Genomic DNA, 20,892 nt, shown 5'->3' on the forward strand with positions numbered 1-20,892 from the left:
AAAACTTCACCCACATGTCAACATCATAAAAACTCATGGATTACTGGTCATATTTTTCAAAGCCTAGATACATTAATTCAAGTTTAAGGGTTTTTGAAAAGTTTTGCTATAAATTTAAAGTTTCACCTCATTTTACACATTTCACTTTTGAGTTTTGGGTTTTCTCTCCGAGAAGACATGGCATGCACCAAGCAAGCGGCCCGGAGACACCCCCTAGAAATCCTTTGCAGAGGCCACATCCCCTAGCTCCACTACCATCACCACCTCCACCGCCACACTAGCATTGCAAGCATCAATGGAAGCCAGTCACAGTGGTTCTTCGTGAGATCCACCATTACCAGAAGACCACGCACCTCCTAATACCAGAAGACCACGCACCTCCTGATACCAGAAGACCACTCATTAAGAATAGCAAGAGGCACTTCCCAGATGGAACACACTTGCAACAACCCAATCACTGGACTGCTCAAGCCCTCCTTGCACTAGAGGAATCTGTCGAACCTCACGTAATCGACTTGTTTGGAGACTCGGTCTATGCAGTAGTATATGCAAGGAGATTCACCATCATCGATAGGGATTTACATATAGTGAGGTTCTTTCGGTGATGGAAGGATAGTCCTCGCGGAGATCAATAATGATAGGGGTGTACTACCAAAACATATACGGAATGTAGCTTCCAAAGAGATTTTGTAGAACCCTGGTTGTAATGGATCCCATGTAAAATATTATGATTATAAATACAAATTTTTTGGCACGTCTTATTTTTGTTTATTCACTTGTTATTTATTTTATTTATATCTTTGAGTTATCGTTACATGCATTCGAACAAATACATGTTGCGCACAAACTCGATAAAGCACTACGTATTAAATTTAGGGTACGAATCCTATCACGTATAAATTTGATAAATAAATATAATATTCAAGTAAAAAACAACAGTAAACGACGCATATGACAAACTACATTGCACACAAGTCTAACAAATATTGGTTTTCATTACTTCAAGAGAAAATTACAAATTACATTACATTGGTGATGAGATATCATTTGGCACTAAGTACATCTACTCTCTCCTAGGCTTCTTTGAGCTAGACTTCCCATGGTTAGAGCTATTATTTATCATAGGTAGCAACACATTTTTCCCTAGTAGCCTAATGATATTGGGGTCTTCAACACCAGCAACCATGCCACGGGCCACCATGGAAAAAAGTGGCCCAAACCTAGTACTAGAAAAAAAGTAGGGGAGCTTTGAATGTCCAGCAACACTATTTTCTCCAAGATAGAGTTTGTTGGGATGGTCTTAAAGGGACCAACCTTTGTTAGTATCCTCAACTTCAAGAAGTTCTATAAAAAAAACTGAAAAGCATGTCTTATGGAATACAAAAATGTCACCCACAAGAGCTGGTCGATATACTCCTTCAATGCCGAGTCTTGCACCCTTCCTTGGCTACCAGATTGACCACCTTGTCTAGATGAAAATTCATCTATATAGACAATGTCGTGCATCACACAAGTTCACTATGTCAAACCACTCACTGTGTTAAACTCACTATTCATGGAGTGTGGTATAGATATATACATCGGATTTGTGTCAAAATTTACCAGTAAGGCCTCTAGGGCATCGGGAGTATGCATATCAAATTTTTTCGGGATTGGGCCCCTAGAGCTGCTCTGATGAGAGGCTCGTGTCTAGAGGCTAGATTCAAGCTTGCATCTGGGGGCCAGATTTAGGCCCCCAGATGCGAGCCTCCGGCCAGGGAAGCTTGGGGCCCAATCTTGACAAAATTTAATGTGCATACTCGCGGTGCCCTAGAGGCCCTACTAGTAAATTTTGACACAAATTTGATAACATTAATCCTATAACATTACCTTCTCTAGATCATCTATCTCTTGCTGTAATGGAGCATCCAGGTCTGCTCCTGCAACTAGGCCACCCTCTCCTCTCTCTTGGGTAGCTACTTCATAGTCAGGTCGAGGTCCAAAATGTTTTCTTGCAACCGCTCGAACTCCTCATCTCAGATCTCATAGTGTAGCGCCGCATTCTCAATCTGCTCTTGGATGCTCACAATGGCAAGATGTCATCAACACTCGTGCCATCATATTAAGCCACCTCATCATCATGTGCTAGCGCATCTTTTATATCAAAATCTATAAAATCTTCAAGTGCATCATGCAGCACGATACAATATAGCTCTTCCTTCCTTAGCTCCAAAATTTCTAGCACATCCTGCATAAGTAAATATTCCACCTCATTGATTATGATAGCATGGAGAGAAGTGAGGGGCACTATACAAATTAGCCGCATCGCTATTGGCATTGAAAATGCATTTGCGACACAAATAGCGAGAGTACCCAGGCGAAAAAAAGTAGGCTAAAACTCGAGCACGTCATTTTGCGTGAACGAATGAAAGAGGGAGCGAAAGGGAGAGCGAACTGCATCTTGCATTTGAGAGGGAGAGAGAGAGAAGAGAGAAAGAGGGAGAGAGAGTCATGTGCACATTGACCATTGTCGACATAAACTTTTCTTCTATGAATATCATCATTAGTGGTCATAGATGGCTGTGCCATCTTAACATTACTTTTACTTTCTCTTTTCATTAAGCCCCATGGGCTATTAATCTCATAGGCAGCTACATGAGTACCTTTCCATAGTGGCCTAAGCTCAACCATGGTATCACTTACGGGGCAAATGATGAAATAATTAACCACATGAGTATCCAAAGATCCCACTAAACCATTTAGGATTGAAAGATTATCTTTTGGGTTATGGGGATTCTTCAAACTAGTTTTCATACTAATGACAAAGGCTATAATTAGTTCCAATTTAAAATCCATAGCTTCAAGGTACCTCACAAGTAGAAACTAAAAAAAAAGGTCCCTTATAGCCAAGGTTTTGAAATTATCACTTATTAGCAACTTTCGGTAAATATACCACGTGTTGGAACCTAAAATAGGCCTAGTACTAGCTCTAATAGCTCTAGCCAACGGCTCCTAAACACACCAAATGATCCCACACACCCTTGCGGCTAGGAGTGTCTCAGTACTATAGAAATTTCTTCTAATGATTGTATTTGTATATATAATTTTTTATTATAGTCCAACTAATTACTCCTCTTAACTCTAAGCAAAGGAGTTTTCCATAGGTAGGTCACTATCTCACTCGAATCATATACATAAAGGGCACCCCCTAGCCAAAAGATGTAGCCCCTATAGCTCTCGTACACCCCAAGGATTGGCCCCAAGATGCACTATTTGAAACATATAGAATATCATACAATAATCTTATCTTGATATTTATTGTTCAAGGAGATTGTTTATAATCTAACATAATCTTTTGTCCAAGAATAAGCAATGTAACCTATAGCTAGGGATCATCTTCCACTCCATGTAGGTCAATGAGTTTGCAAACAATTGTTATTCATCCAATAGATTTATTATGATATCATGCTTATATGCACATGCAAGGTGTCCTGCCACATGGCACTCAAACAATTCTAACTAATAAAACAACCACGTGATATGTGAAACCATTCTTTTCATGATTTATTCTAGCATAATGCGGTGTTGAAATGATGGAATCACACTAATCCATGCCTCCACCCCTTTAGATATTCGCTAAAACCCTAAATGCCTTATTGCGATACACAAACATTTAGTTTTTCATTAAAAAGATGTAAGATTTCAATATCTATTTCATATTTCTGCCTTATATATATTGATTGTTATATTTTATATGTTATTTTACATAGAGGCTACCCTTACCTAGCCACTTTAACACAAAAGTAAGTGTACATTAAGACTAAGACTATGACGCTAACACCCAAGTGCTACACATTCATAAATGTTTTCTTAATTTTCTCTATTTTCTAGCCTCAAAAATATATATTTTTCTATTTTTCTTAATTTTTGGTTATATTTTATAATAATTATTATTATCATAATTATAACAGTCCTACAATTTCCCAAACATAGTTTTGGTAAGTAGGATGCATTATTTTGCCCTATATGCATCATTACTTTAATCAATTTTATCAACCATCATTATATTTCTTAATTTTACGAGTTTTGCATGACTTGAATAATTAAATTTTACATTACAATAACCAAACATTTTGAAATTTTGAAATTACAGCACTTCAACAAAATACTTATTACTTCAATATCAAATTTCACCCCATATACACCCTAATTCCATGACGAAAATAGAAATAGAATCGAGCCATCATATCGAGCCACCTCATCATCATGTGCTAGCGCATATTGTATATGAAAATCTATAAAAGCATCAAGTGCATCACGCACCATGATACAATATAGCTCTTCTTTCCTTAGCTCCAAAATTTCTAGTACGTCTTGCATAAGTAAATATTCCACCCCCTTGATGATGATAGCATGGAGAGAAGCGAGGGGCACTACACAAATTAGCGGCATCGCTATTGGAATTGAGAAATGCATTTGTGACACAAATAGCGACAGTACCCAGGTGAAAAAAAGCGGGCTGAAACTCGAGCCATCATTTTGCGTGAACGAATGAAAGAGGGACCGAAAGGGAGAGCGAATTGCATCTTGCGTTTGAGAGAGAGAGGGAGAGAAAGAGAGAAAGAGGGAGAAGGAGTCATGTGCATATTGACCATTGTCATCATAAACTTTTCTTCTACGAAATTATCATCATTAGTGGTCATAGATGGCTGTGCCGTCTTAACATTACTTTTACTTTCTCTTTTCATTAAGTCCCATGGGCTATTAATCTCATCGGCAACTACATGAGTACCTTTCCATAGTGGCCTAAGCTCAACCATGGTATCACTTACGGGGCAAATGATGAAATAATTAACCACATGAGTATCCAAAGATCCCACTAAACCATTTAGGATTGAAAGATTATCTTTTGGGTTATAGGGATTCTTCAAACTAATTTTCATGCAAATATTAAAGGCTATAATTAGTTCCAATTGAAAATCCATAGCTTCAAGGTACCTCACAAGTAGAAACTAAAAAAAATAGGTCCCTTATAGCCAAGGTTTTGAAATTACCACTTATTGGCAGCTTTTGGTAAACATACCACGTGTTGGAACCTAAAATAGGCCTAGTACTAGCTCTAATAGCTCTAGCGAATGGCTCCTAAACACACCAAATGATCCCACACACCCTTGCGGCTAGGAGTGTCTGGGTACTGTATTTGTATATATACTTTTTTATTATAGTCCAACTAATTACTCCTCTTAACTCCAAGCAGAGGAGTTTTCCACAGGTAGGTCACTATCTCACTCAAATCATATACAAAAAGGGCACCCCCCTAGCCAAAAGATGTAGCCCCTATGGCTCTCGTACACACCAAGGATTGGCCCCAAGATGCACTATTTGAAACATATAGAATATCATACAATAATCCTATCTTGATATTTATTGCTCAAGGAGATTGTTTATAATCTAACATATTCTTTTGTCCAAGAATAAACAATGTAACCTTTAGCTAGGGATCATCTTCCACTCCATGTAGGTCAATGAGTTTGCAAACAATTGTTATTCATCCAATAGATTTATTATGATATCATGCTTATATGCATATGCAGGGTGTCCTGCCACATGGCGCTCAAATAGTTCTAACTAATAAAACAACCATGTGATATGTGAATCCATTCTTTTCATGATTTATTCTAGCATAATGTGGTGTTGAAATGATGGAACCACACTAACCCATGCCTCCACCCCTTTAGATATTTGCTAAAACCCTAAATGCCTTATTGCGATACACAAACATTTAGTTTTTCATTGAAAAGATGTAAGATTTCAATATCCATTTCATATTTTTGCCTTATATATATATTGATTTTTATATTTTATATGTCATTTTACATAGAGGCTACCCTTACCTAGCCACTTTAACAACAAAGCAAGTGTACACTAAGACTAAGACTCTGAGGCTAACATCGAAGCCCTACTATGCACTACACATTCATAAATGTTTTCTTAATTTTCTCTATTTTCTAGCCTCAAAAATCATTTTTTCTATTTTTCTTAAATTTTGGTTATATTTTATAATAATAATTATTATCATAATTACTAATAGTCCTACAATTTTCCAAACATAGTTATGGTAACTAGGATGCATTATTTTGCCCTATATGCATCATTACTTTAATCAATTTTATCAACCATCATTATATTTCTTAATTTTACGAGTTTTGCATGACTTGAATAATTAAATTTTACATTATAATAACCAAACATTTTGAAATTTTGAAATTACAACACTTCAACAAAATACATATTACTTCAATATCAAATTTCACCCCATATGCACCCCAATTCTATGATGAAAATAGAAATATAATAAAATTTCCTGTGAAATCGAACATTGCTATAAAATATTCTTAGAAATGCTTTGTTTTTTATGATTTCATAGTTGCTTCAATAGCCCACTGATGCTCCACAAAGTTGCTAATAACCAACTTCGTGTTTCTTTGCTCCATTTCTTACATTGTAATATGTTTCAGCACCCATTCCCCCTCATCCTTTTAGCCCATATAAACAATACTTATAGCATGAGAGAGACTAAACACTAAAGTTTCGATAGAATACATCATTCTCAACAATTTTTGTGGCAATATTTAATCAAATAATTTGAGGAATCCATGGTCAAGAATGTTCTTTTGATCTTTGTCATTTGTGAAATGTCATTTTATGGGGATTGAGGGAGTGTGCCAAAAAATGCCCCCTCTACTTTTTTAAGTTGTAATTGTTGTTAATTTTAATTAGCCAAATACATAGTTCATCTACTTTGTGTTTGCAGGTAAAATTGAAGGCCAAAATGAACTTGGATTCAAGATCTAAAAACACAACTTTGTTCTTGGAGGCATTTTCTATTGACTTGGCCTCCTGGATGTTATTTTTAGCTTCTAACATCCAAGAGAGATTGAGTGTTGGAACTGCTATCAACCAAGGAAAACATCAAACAACTAGCAAAAGAAGAAGGAATTTATTTTGAAAGATAAGGTACACCCAAGATGGAATTAATGTAACATTACTCATATGCATCAAGATTTTTCTAAATGCCATCTAGTAATACTCCATTTGAATCAATAGATTCTATGATGTCGGAGCACGTAGGTTTGAAGGTCACCACAAAGGTTTGGCAAGAAAAATGGACAAGATAGATGGAGAAGTTTCTTCAAGAGATAAGTAGATACCAGTGAATGTTTAAAGGTTCAAGAGGTACTTCACGGTCAACCAAAGGGGTTTGAGAGAGAAGAATGTATGAGGGTTCAAGAGCTTAGACTCCGGAGATGGTAAAGATAAGATAAGGGTTGAAGGTTTCAAGTCGAGTTCTCAAAGATGTTAATAGAGCTTCCAATTGCATTTTCTTAGCAAAGAACACAAGAGTATTACCTCATAAGATCTAATTCAAATCAAGCTTGTTATATTGATTGTAAAAGCAATCACAAGATATGTATTCAAGTACAATATGCTGTCATATATCATAAACACCTCTGCATCCCATCAATCATACATGATGCCAAAGCTTTGCATGATTACATTTAATGTAGACTGATAGGGATAAAAGATTATGAGTCAAATACAAGCTTGTAGAGCAAAAGAGACTTGCTTCAAGAAAGCTTCAAATAGAGTTCCTGATAAGGATATGTTACTACAACCAAGAAATAAACATAAAAAGCTCCTCTTAATCCAACTCAAAGCATCTATCAATGATCTACAAACATTGCCCTGCCATAGGGGAACATAAGACTTGCATATTTTGTCAAGATGTCTTTTATAGAGCAAGGAATGAATCAAAAGAACACTGCTGTAGCTAATTCTTTGATTATGGCTGAAGATATCAGCCCCAAATCAGCTAAAATATCTTTCGGGATTCACCTTTTATGATAGCATAAGCTTCCCCTATCATGGAGTGCATAGATCAGCCAAATGCAAGTGTCTATCACACCGTATGAAGCAATAGAGATGGATGCCTATTTCAGACCATATACATGGCATTAACCTTCTGAGAAGACTCTTTGATAAAGTACAAAGCATCCCCTATATTCAAGAGCATGTAAAAAGAAATAGGTAGCTTCCAATAAGCATGTAGAAGCAAGAGAGAAGAAGGAAATCGTGCTACCCTTGTTTGCCCTTTTATTGGCTACCTATTTCAGCCCCAAGCATGTACATAGAGAAATCAAGATGCTCTCTTGATACCCCTTCCATAATGCTTATGCAATGTCAACTTGCATCAATCATATCAATGTCAAGTAAGACCAATGATTAATCATGAATCTTAAAGAAGAGAAGGATAAATGCTGCTATCCACAATAATTTGTTTGGGTTGCCTATTTCAGTCTACTTTCATCACATAATTAAGTCAAGAAGGCTTTTTGATACTCCTCTCTTCAAGATTCTACAATGGCAGCTTGTAGTTAGCTTCCAAGAGCAAGAAATGAACCGCCTACTGAATGGGTTGCTACCCTCCTCTTTATACATTTTTACCCTGTTTCTCACAACCAAGTGTAACGTGTCCACTAGTATCATTCAGGACACGTCTTAGCAGTCCATCGGAAAGGATGTCTAGAAAGCTCTGCTCGGCACTCCCATGGAATGTTACAGGGTTTGCGATCTAGGGCTTTCCGTGTTTGCCACGTAGCGGAAGTATTCCAGTCATTCTCACTTAGGATCGACTTGAATTAACGTTTTCCTGATTGGTCATTTCCTAATAGCAACTAGCTTCGGACCCAAGTGAACTACGTTACGCAAAAATGACAGGTCCGAAGTAGATTCACACTGCACTTGGTTCAAGGAGAATGGGAAACGAGAGGGATGCAAAGCTCAACCTCTCTGCCATAAGGCATAGTCCCATTCCGTTCCCCTAAAACAACGTAAATCAGGTTAAAACATAACTCTAGGTCAACGCTTTTGTTGTTCCTGTCCTTTGATGATCATCTCGTTGTTCCTTGTGATTTGAGAAAAGTTCCTGGCCAACCGGGACCACCCATCTGTAGGACGGACCCATGGCCCATCCTCCGCACTTTCCTCGGGTTGTTTTAGTTATTTAATTATCTAACACATTAGTTGGATATGTAACAACTAGCTTCTTTAATTAACCCGTTAGGCACCAGTTCCTTCACGTCATCCTATCAATTGACATAGAAAAACAATATCAGACAATGTCTTTATTAACAGGTCATCATATTTATCTTTGACATACAAAGAGTTCCACCCGTAGGCTTATCCACAATCCGCCCGAAGGCTATCTAGCAATCCACAGGGATCACTTTTCCAAGTTTCCGCCCATAGACTAGTATGAGGGCCTCGAGATCCAATCCCGAGTCACGTTAGCCTCTTGTGCAGGACCCGAAAGGTGAGGGATCTACGACTAGAGCCCCCCTAGCACCCAAGCGTCCTCTTGCTCCAAGTAGCGCTCAACGGAGAGACCGCTCGCGGCGGGTTCGGTCCACGTTCCCGACGCGGTCAACAACCCCCTTGGTTAGGGTCAAGCAGGCAGTCGGGGTTAACTGGAGCTGCCTCTCCCTTCAGGCCTTCAACCTGAAGTATAGATATTCATTTATCTTTTAATTCATTGGTCAAACAAGTCAAACACTGCTCTAAAATTTGTAGTAAGCACAAACATTTCCATTGATCATTTTTTATTGGCAAACTGTTAAGGAATGAATCCTTTCTTTCGAATGCATCCAACATTCAATGCGGGATGACTTGCAACTTGGCAAGATCCCCTATATCCTATTAACCCAACTTGGTCAAACCTTAAGGTTCATTGGGTACTCCATTTTTCTGGTCTTTAATCTTCAATTAATCTTCCTTACTCAAGAAGGATATCAAAGTATACATCCTCTTGCAAGATAACTTGCATAAGAATCCGCAATCCTCGTTGCGAGAATGTGGCATTCCTTCTTGTGATCCAATCACAAGACCATATGACTCCGTACTTACTGTGCAAGTGCCGCATCGTACTATGCGATAATGGAGTCACAAATCAATCTGTTTCTGTTTTTTTAAGCTCACGTCGTTAGACCTAGGGTTTCCTAGCTTCATTCTTGTAAGAATCTCAGGGACAAATCCTAGTTCCTTTTACGATTACAATTTACTGACCCTACATTCAAGGAATGTGGACAAGTATTTAAGGTATAGACGTTTCTTGGTATTTAACTCATTCCCAACGAATATTTCACAGCCTAGGCATTTTTAAGGTTATATCAACTTGGTTAACTCTAGAAGGTAATTTTGAGATTACTTCCACATGATTTTTTATCTATGTGTCAATTGACTTTTCAATCCTAAACTTTATCGATTTGAGGTTAGGTTAATTCCAACTAATCTTCCCTTCTCTTTGCGAACAAAACTCATGCTAGATAAGCAACCTTTTTTCTTGCTAAGTTATGTAGTTAGCAAGGATAATTTCATAGAGTTTATGCATCGTAAGAGTCCTTTCATGATTTGCACTTTCCATGATGATTCATTGTAAAAAGAATAGGGGTTAATAGTGCGAGATGCAGTTTTATACCTTTAGGCTTAACCGAAGTATACTACTTTAATGGGTAATAATCTAGCTCATAATTCATTTCAATGCATAAAGCTATTTGAAAAAAAGTACGTTTATACTTTATTTATTTTGCATGTTCCATTAAATGTATTAATGACTAAATTTCTTCATCGTGAATAGCTAGGACAAAATATATCCTACTTCTAACAACTAACCTTGCATGATTAAATTACAATGATATAAAATAAAAATTAAGAAGAAAATCCATCGGTGTGGGGTGAGATATCCACATGGATACCGGGAGATGACCCTCCCGCAGCTGCGCCTTGGAATTTCTTAGGAGGCATCGAAATTGTAGTTGTTCGGACGTAGAAGCAGCTTCACAATTCTTATTTGGAATTCACCATTGCTCCCTTGCACCACCCATCGATAGTAGTTTTTGGAAGGCTCCCTCGTTGGAAGTCGGGGAAATTCGAAAGGGTGTTTCAGAGTCTTCTACGACTAAGACCCATTGAAGCCATGGAAAGGCTTAATGGCCTTTTAATGACTCATTCAAATGAGGAACGAAAAGGGATGGAAAAACACAAGGTGCGGGAGAGAACTCTAAGGGGATATAGTAACCGTAAAGGTTATAAGTAAGGTTGAAGGACCTTAGGTCAAACTTGGAGGGAAGAGGTTTCAATACGCCACAAGGGAAGGGCTAGGGAAGGTTTTAACACGGAGGAAAGAGGGATGGTTCCAGGGAAAAGGGATAGGGATTTTAAGGGATTAACACGGGAGGTGTGGTTTCAGAATGCCCAAGGGAAGGGTTTAAGGGTTAATACACTAGGGGGGGGGGGAGAGGAAGGTAATAATAGGACCTCTAAGCCCACTCTTTATTGGGGAAAAAGGGGCTCATGATCCTTTAAACACGAGGGGGGGTGATCCCGAAAAAAAAACACACAAGAAGGGGCCTTGGGGTTTTTTAGGACACGGGGATGAAAGGGGTTTTGGGAAGCCACAATCAAGGGGTGAAAGGGGTTTCAAGTACGGGTGAAATCCCCAAACCCACAGGAAGGGGGGCCTTAAGAGGATTAAAACCGGGGGGGAAAAGTAGTAATAATAGGGTATAGGAAGGGGGGTTAAGGAGGCCCTCCCGTGTGGAAGTTCTAACTTCCAGAAGATTACGTGGGAGGGGTGTGAGCCGTCAATCAGCGGTAAGAAAAATGGAGGCGGCGCACGGATATGGGCAATGCTAAGCCCTCCTCTTCGTTCTTTCACGGCAGGTGGCGTCGTTTGGCAGCGCCTTCTTCTGGCCCTCGTACCTTCAACCTTCCTTCATGGCAGCAGATGACGTCATGTCTTCTGGGCAGCATCCCTATTTCGGCTGTCCCTTTGCTGTCTCCCTTGAGTGGGGGTTTTTATAGGGAGAAGGAAGGGAATCCTTCCTCTCCTCGTGTCGCCATGCATGGCCATGAGGCCGAGCAAGCTCCAGTGAGGAGCTTCCTAGCCTATTAATTCCCTCTCCGTCCTCAAGCAAGATTGACACCGACGGTGAGAAAATTCTCCCATAAGTTTACAATATTTGACATATTACATTCTCTCCCCCTTAGAGGAATCGAGATGTCCTCATCTCGAGATAAACTGGGGATATTGATGGTTGAGTGTGCCTTCATTTATCCAAGTCTCATCCTCTTCGGGATAGTCTTTCCACTGGACGAGGCATTCTCTCAGGGTTCTGGATCTTAATTGTCTCTCCCTAACATCTAAGATCCTATCAGGCCTTAGTTCAAGGACTCCTTGATTAGGCATTACAACTTGTTGATAGTCAAGTACATGGTTAGGATTAGGTACATATTTTTTCAATAGGCTGATATGGAATACATTGTGAACCTTTAGGTTCTCAGGAAGTTGCAATTTATAAGCATTAGGTCCTAGGCATTTGAGTATCTTGTATGGCCCACAATACCTTGGACTTAGCTTCTTGCAATCTCCTAAGGATAGAGAACTCTTTTTAGGGCGTACGCGAATGAAGACCATGTCTCCTTCTTCGAAGACTCTTTCTTGACACTTCAAATCCGCGTAAGCCTTCTGTCTATCCTTGGCCGCTTGGATGTCTTGTCTTATTGACTTTATTTGGTCATCCATCTCTTCCAACATCTGCCTTGAAGCTTCAACCCTTAGGGTTGGATCATAAAAGTTTAGGGGACTTCTGCAATCATGACCATATAATGCTTGAAAAGGGGTCATCTGAATGCTTTGTTGGTAAGAAGCATTGTAGGAAAATTAAACCAAAGGCAAGTGTTGAATCCACCTCTTCAGGTCACGATAGCAGTATGCCCTAAGTATATCCTCGATGACTTGATTTACTCACTCTGTTTGGCCATCCGTTTAGGGATGGTAAGCGGTGCTAAAATAGAGTTGAGTCCCAATAGCTTCAAAGATAGCTCTCTAGAACTGTGATGTGAAGAGAGAATCACGATCACTAATGATTCTTCTGGGTAAACCATGTAGCTTGAATATCTCCTTGATAAACAATCTTGCAATGTCTGAGGCTTTATAGTTTGTCTTTACTGGAATAAGGTGTGCAACCTTAGTAAGCATGTTAACCACAACCATGATGGAGTTGTATCCTCCCTGGACTTGGGGTAGGCCTACAACAAAATCCATACTGATGAATTTCCATTTCATTTGTGGGATATCAAGCAGTTGCAGTTTCACGGGCATCATGACATGCTTGGCTTTGATAGGTTGGCAAGACAAACACTCGGTGACATATTTGAGAATGTCACCTTTGAGCCTCTCCCAATGGTAGCTCTTCCTAACTGCATTAAGAGCCTTAGCATAGTCAGGATGTCTTGCGAAAGGAGAATCTTGAGCTTTCTACAATATCTTCTGCTTAAGTGACTGGCTTACTGGTATACACAGCCTTGTTCTATAGTAGACAAGTCCACTATTAATGGAAAATTCCTGATATTTAGCCTACAACTTTTGGTTCTGATCCTTGATAGAGATCTCCTTTAACATTGTTTGGTAGGCCGAATCATGGCATGCTTCCTCTCTAGCTAACTCAAGTATAGGGTTGTTTGGCATAGATACTTTTGTAGCTAGAGATCTGGCTGTTGATGGGGTCTGCAAGATTAGGGAATTTAGGAATGCCTTGCGACTAAGTGCATCGGCAACTACATTCTCTTTCCCTGGTCGGTACTTGATTTCAAAGTCATATTCCTCCAACACTTCAATCCACCGATGTTGCCTCATGTTGAGCTAGTTCTGGATAAAGATCCATTTGAGACTCTTATGGTCAGTTACTAGAGTAAACTTGTTACCCAACAGGTAGTGTCTCCAAAGCTTTAGAGCATGGATGACAACTAGCAATTCCAGATCATGTGTAGCATAATTCTTTTCATGACTCTTCAATTTCCTTGAAGAGTATGCTACTGGATGACCTTCTTGCATAAGTACACACCCCAAGGGAAGAATGCTAGCATCAGTTACTACCTCAAACTCCTTATTGAGGTCTGGAAGTTTTAGAATAGGTGCTGATACCAAACTTTGCTTCAATCTGTCGAAGCTATTTTGTTCGGGAGTTGACCATGCAATGGAAGTTTGCTTCTTCAGTAAGTCCGTCAGAGGTGCTGCAATCAAAGCATAGTTTTTTATGAAGACCCTATACCATCCTGTCAATCCAAGAAAGCTACGTATCTCTTTGACGGATACTGGTATTGACCACTCAAGCACATCTCTGACCTTGGCTGGGTCCACTGATATTCCTTCTGCTGATACTATGAATCCCAGATATTCAATTTGATGCTTGAATAATGCACACTTCTTCATTTTAGCATACAGCTTATGTGACCTCATTGTCTCAAGGACAATCTGAAGTTGGGGTTCATGATCTTCTTCCTGTTTAGAATAGATTAAAGTGTCATCAAAGAAGACAAGCACAAAATCATCAATATATGGCCTAAAGATATCCTGCATTAATCTATTGAAGGTGGCAGGTGCATTCATAAGCCCCAATGACATAACTAAGAATTCAAAGTGCCCATATCTTGTATTGAAGGCCATCTTTGGGATATCTTCTTCCTTGATCCTTATCTGATAGTAACCTAACCTGAGATCAATCTTAGAGAAGATCTTTGCACCCTGAAGACAATCAAGAAGCTCATCTATTCTAGGAATAGGAAACTTGTTCTTAACCATTGATTGATTCAATCCTCGGTAATCAATACATAATCGGAGTGTCCCATCTTTCTTTTTCTGGAATAGTACTGGAGCTCCCCATGGTGAACTGCTAGGACGGATGTAGCCCTGATCTAGCAGTTGCTTGAGTTGTTCCTTCACCTCAATTGCTTCTGGTATGGACATTCTATAAGGTCTCTTTGCAATTGGCATAGCTCCCGGTACTAACCTAATTTCATGATCCACTTCTCTTTGAGGCGGAAGTTCAGTCAACTCTTCAGGGAATACGTCCGTGTATTCCTTTAGCCAAGAAGGCCCTTCATGAGACTCTTGCTTTTGATCTAATTTGTTGAGTTTGATCAAGTAAACAGGTAATCCTTTTCTGACTCCTTTTATGATCCAAGATACTTTGGCCAATTGGATTCTTGGCACTCCTGCCTCACCTTGAGTTGTGACTAATTCCCTTTCAGAGTTTCGAAAGGAAACTTGACCCTTTCCACAGTGAATGTGGGCGTCGTTAGGCTTAAGCCAATCCATTCCAAGTAGATACTCATGGATACCTAAATGCCTCTAAATTTGACCGAAGTTATCTTTCCTCCCAGGAAGAATTTCACCTTAGCAGTTTGCCTGGTACAAGTAACCTCATGACCATTTGCCAATTCCACAAGCAGGGTAGGTGCTTCTACTGTGGCTATTCCTAATCTTTTTGCACATGCTAGTGACATAAAGGAAGGTGTACTGCCACAATCAATCAAGGTCTTGAAACCTTTACCTTGATAGTCCGACGGTGTTTGAATCACCGAGAACTGGCAATTTGGCCCTTTCTTGTGTAAAGCGGCATGGACTGTCGCCCTTTCAAATTCTGCTTCCATGGTCGGATCTTCCTCTTCTTCTTCTTCGCACATTTGCCTATTGGAAATGCAGGCGGTTCTTCCTCTTCCTTGGGTAGCGGCTCCTTAACCACGGCCTGATCCTTGGAAAGGCGCTTGGTGATGTCCTCCACCAAGCTTGGGACATTGCCTCTTGAAGTGATCGAGTTCGTTGTAGTGGAAACAATGGAGGTTTTGGCCATTACTTTGAGTAGGAACAAAGTTGTTGACATTATTCATCCTTGCTTTCTTTCTTTGTCCTGATTATGACCTTGAACTCTCTTCATTTGAGGTCTGAATTCTCCTCTGTTTGGGTCATTATAAGACCAAGTTTTGTTACCCCTTGGTCTAGCTTGCGCCTCCTGAATTATAGGCGCCACTCAAATGACTGCATCCTGAAGATCTGATGGACGCATAGATTCGAGACGGGTATTGACTGGTGGATTTAATCCCGTACAAAATTTAGACACCTGTTGTGTCGTGTCCATCTACGATGCATACTTAAGAAGTGAGACAAATTTAGAGTAGTATGCATCAAGCGTGAGCCCCAACTGTTTTAGCTTGTAGAACTCATTCATTTTCTACGTGCAATAAGCAGGTGGTAAATATCTTCCTTGCACAGCTTTCTTCAGCTTCTCCCAGGTAACAAATCCCTCTGTGATCCCTTGATCCCTGCACCATTGCTTCCACCAAAGCCTGGCTTCATCGGTGAGCTTTAGCTTGGCGAGCATAGCCTGATTGGCAGGTGCAGTACCGGCTCCTTCAAAGTAATCCTCCATGGATTCAATCCAAATTTCAGCATCAACTTGGATGAATCTGCATTTCCCGTTAAACTCGGGTGGCTTAATCTACTTGAGAAGGAACTTCTTCTCTTGGATCACAGTAGTACTTGATGTAGGAGGTGAATTAGGAACCTGTACATGGGATTGTGCCTGAATAAAGGTTTTCTTAGCGTTATTATACGATAATCATCATTAATTTATATTACATCTTCAATTCCGCTATCATGTAACCAATGTAGTTACTTAACTTTTTATCAACTCTTATGCACAATCAGAAATTGATAAAAAGAAGACTTTATTTGTATTTATATGGCCATAGTCCTTTTGAATACAACATTTCATGCGATGATAAACCAGCTGTTACATTTAGTTTGGGGAGAAAAACATTGTATTACATTTATCTACATGAACTGTATAATAGTAAGATTTCGGGTCATGGATCTTCAGGAATCGGTAAGTCATTGGAAGTTCAGGATATCCTTTCTGTTGGAATCCATACTTCTCATGGCATCCCAACACTCTAATCCTGTCGGCGGGGATTACATGTGTTACTTCCTCATATACATATGAGTTCATCTCAACCCTCCGACCTTGAATATGTAGAGTTGAGTTTACGTGAGCTTCCACAAAAATGAACAGCTTCACGACTTTCAAGTCTTCCAACCACTTGATCCTCTTTAGGTTGGTCTGTAGATAAGCAAACCGGTGGGCGGCTATATAGTAGATTCCTGAAGCACCCATCCATCTTCGTTCCATGTACAAAGGTGATGGATTATAGATCTACTCCACGATGTTCATCATCCCAATCCTTTGTCTATAAAGCGGAGAATTCATTGCAGTCATAAACATGACTCAAAATACCAAGAACTTGTTCCATGCTTCGTAATTCTGCAAGACAGCATTGAAGGTAAGGAAATGTTTGGACAGCAACATTTGCTTTACTTCATCTTATTAAGATTTCATAAAAACAATTCCGTTGTTGATTGGCTCTGATACCAACTGTAACGTGTCCATTAGTATCATTCAGGACACGTCTTAGCAGTCCATCGGAAAGAATGTCTAGAAAGCTCTGCTCGGCACTCCCATGGAATGTTATGGGGTTTGAGATCTAGTGCTTTCCGCATCTACCACGTAGGGGAAGTATTCCGGCCGTTCCCACTTAGGATCGACCTAAATTAGGGTTTTCCTGATTGGTCATTTCCTAACAGCAACTAGCGTCGGACCCAAGCGAACTACTTTACGCAAAAATGCAAAGTCCGAAGCGGACTCACGCTGCACTTGGTCCAAGGAGAATGGGAAACAAGAGGGATGCAAAGCTCAACCTCTCTGCTATAAGGCATAGTCCCATTCCGTTCCCCCAAAACATCGTAAATTGGGTTAAAACATAATTCTAGGTCAACGCTTTTGTTGTTCGTGTCCTTTGACGATCATCCCGTTGTTCCTCGTGATTTGAGAAAAGTTCTCGGCCAACTGGGACCACCCATCTGTAGGACAGACCCATGGCCCATCCTCCGCACTTTCCTCGGGTTGTTTTAGTTATTTAATTATCTAACACATTAGTTGGACATGTAACAACCAGCTTCTTTAATTAACCCGTTAGGCACCGGTTCCTTCACGTCATCCTATCACTTGACATAGAAAAACAATATCAGACAAGTTCTTTATTAACAGGTCATCATATTTATCTTTGAAATACAAAGAGTTCCGCCCGTAGGCTTATCCACAATCTGCCCGAAGGCTATCTAGCAATCCATAGGGATCACTATTCCAAGTTTCCACCCGTAGACTAGTATGCGGGCCTCAAGATCCAATCCCAAGTCACGTTAGCCTCTGGTGCAGGACCCGAAAGGTGAGGGATTTACGGCCCGAGCCCCCCCTGGCACCCAAGTGTCCTCCTGCTCCAAGTAGCGCTCAATGAAGAGACCTCTCGTGGCGGGTTCGGTCCACGTTCCTGACGCGGTCAACAACCCCCTTGGTCAGGGTCAGGCAAGCAGTCGAGGGTACCTGAAGCTGCCTCTCTCTTCAGGCCTTCAACCTAAAGTATAGATATTCATTTATCTTTTAATTCATTGGTCAAACAAGTCAAACACTGCTCTAAAATTTGTAGCAAGCACAAACATTTCCATTGATCGTTTTTTATTGGCAAACTGTTAAGGAATGAATCCTTCCTTTCGAATGCATCCAACATTCAATCCAGGATGACTTGCAACTTGGCAAGATCCCCTATATCCTATTAACCCAACTTGGTCAAACCTTAAGGTTCATTGGGTACTCCATTTTTCTGGTCTTTAATCTTCAATTAATATTCCTTACTCAAGAAGGATATCAAAGTATACATCCTCTTGCAAGATAAGGTTCATTGGGTACTCCAGTTTTCTGGTCTTTAATCTTCAATTTATCTTCCTTACTCAAGAAGGATATCAAAGTATACATCCTCTTGCAAGATAACTTGCATAAGGATCCGCCATCCTCGTTGGGAGAATTTGGGCTTCCTTCTTGTGATCCAATCACAAGACCATGTGACTCCGTACTTGTTGTGCAAGTGCCACATCGTACTATGCGATAATGGAGTTACGAATCAATCTGTTTCAGGTTTTTTAAGTTGACGTCATTAGACCTAGGGTTTCCTAGCTTCATTCTTGTAAGAATCTCAGGGACAAACCCTGGTTCTTTTTACGATTACAATTTACTGACCCTACATTCAGGGAATGTGGACAAGCATTTAAGGCATAGATGTTTCTTGGAATTTAACTCATTCCCAACAAATATTTCGCAGCCTAGGCATTTTTAAGGTTATATCAACTTGGTTAACTCTAGAAGGTAATTTCGAGATTACTTCCACATGATTTGTTATCTATGTGTCAATTGACTTTTCAATCCTAAACTTTATCAATTTGAGGTTAGGTTAATTCCAACTAATCTTCCCTTTTCTTTGCGAAACAAAACTCATGCTAAATAAGCAACCTTTTGTCTTGCTAAGTTATGCAGTTAGCAACGATAATTTCATAGACACTACAAAAAAAAGGCTCCATAGACGCGCTTGTAGACGCAATATTTGAATTGTGAAAAAAAATATCGGGCACGTTTATTAACGCGTCTATTTTTGCGTCTACAAAATCGCGTCTAAAAGCGTGCTTATGATCAGAGTTACACACACACTTAGACGCGCATATAGACGTGCGTATAAACGCACTTTGTAAATATATAATCATATTTATAAAAAAGTGGACATATTCATATTGTGTATCTATACACGCATGCGTGGTGCATCTAAAACCGCGTTTACTCTGAAAGTTTTTGACAAGAATAGACGCGCATTTATCCTGCAATTTAGACGTGCTGATAGACACGCAAAACAGAGGTATTAAAAAAAAACCAGAGAGCATGTGGCTTTGCAAGCCACATGCTCTCTGGTTTTTTCCCCCCCATCAATATCAAATTGTATGCTTAGGGAAAACAGAGAAAGATTATTTCGAAGATTGGATACTGAAAACAAAATAATGTATGTAGCACACGAAATTTCATATATATAGATGAAACGTTTTTACATTATGAGTTCTAGTGCTTGTGACGTCATGGTCGTAAGCACTAGGTGAAAGTAATACATATCAAAAATGAAAATTACAAGCCAAGGGGAGGCATGCATGTATGGGGCTCCTCTATATCTCCTCAGAAGAGGCATCATCATCGCTACCACCACCGCTGCCTGTGCCGCTGCCGTTGCCACCACCGCTACTGCTAGTCCCCCCTTCGCTATCCTCAACTACATCAAGGTTCGTCTACACAAAGGATTAAGGTATATAAATACGATTGCAAACAATAAATTAGAGTTATCTATACTTTTCATGTAAAAAATAAAGCATACCTCTTTTGGTGGTGGAATCCTCATGGCGCAATTATATTGCTCCTCCATGATGAGTCCCTCCTCGTAGAAATGCTGCCAAGTGGACACCCGGTTATGACCTCGATGGTACTACAAAACAATTTGAACTACAACGTATTAAAACACACTACATAATGAAGTGAAACAAATTACAAAATTTAATTTAAAAAAAGAAATCAAATAATACTTACGAACTCAGCCTCCCATGACTCCCTACCACCCGATCCATAATGCGACAATCCCATGGTTGCCATCTGGATACGTCACGCCTCTGCATGCTGGTGACTTGTCATTCTCTCTGCTGCTCTCTTCTTGGCCTCTTTCCACTTCTTGCGGTGGCAATTGGGTGGTTGGCCATATCCAGGGTGCCCTTGCTCTTGTCTCCGCAATGACTCCTTGGCGCGCGTCATAAGGTGAGACCTCTTGTTATGAAGCGTGTCTCTCACCTTTGACCATCCCCAATCATCTGAGAATCGTGAATTCTCGGGATTAGGGTGTCAAGATTGTGGGAGAGAAGGAAGGAGTCTCACTTGTAGCTTTCTTACTTGCACAATGGGGGAATACACACAAGGGTGGAGACTGAAAACAGTTTTCCTCTTCTTAGTTGTGTAAGCCAAAAAGAACTCTCATACAAAGAAATAGAAGAACCCTATATATGGGTCTCAAACCAAAGACAACTAACTAAGGTGGCATACTAATTGA

Source organism: Lygodium microphyllum, chromosome 7 (assembly GCF_053477565.2).
Source record: "Lygodium microphyllum isolate KBCC chromosome 7, Lygodium_microphyllum_v1.1.10, whole genome shotgun sequence".
In the NCBI taxonomy this organism is placed as follows: Eukaryota; Viridiplantae; Streptophyta; class Polypodiopsida; order Schizaeales; family Lygodiaceae; genus Lygodium; species Lygodium microphyllum.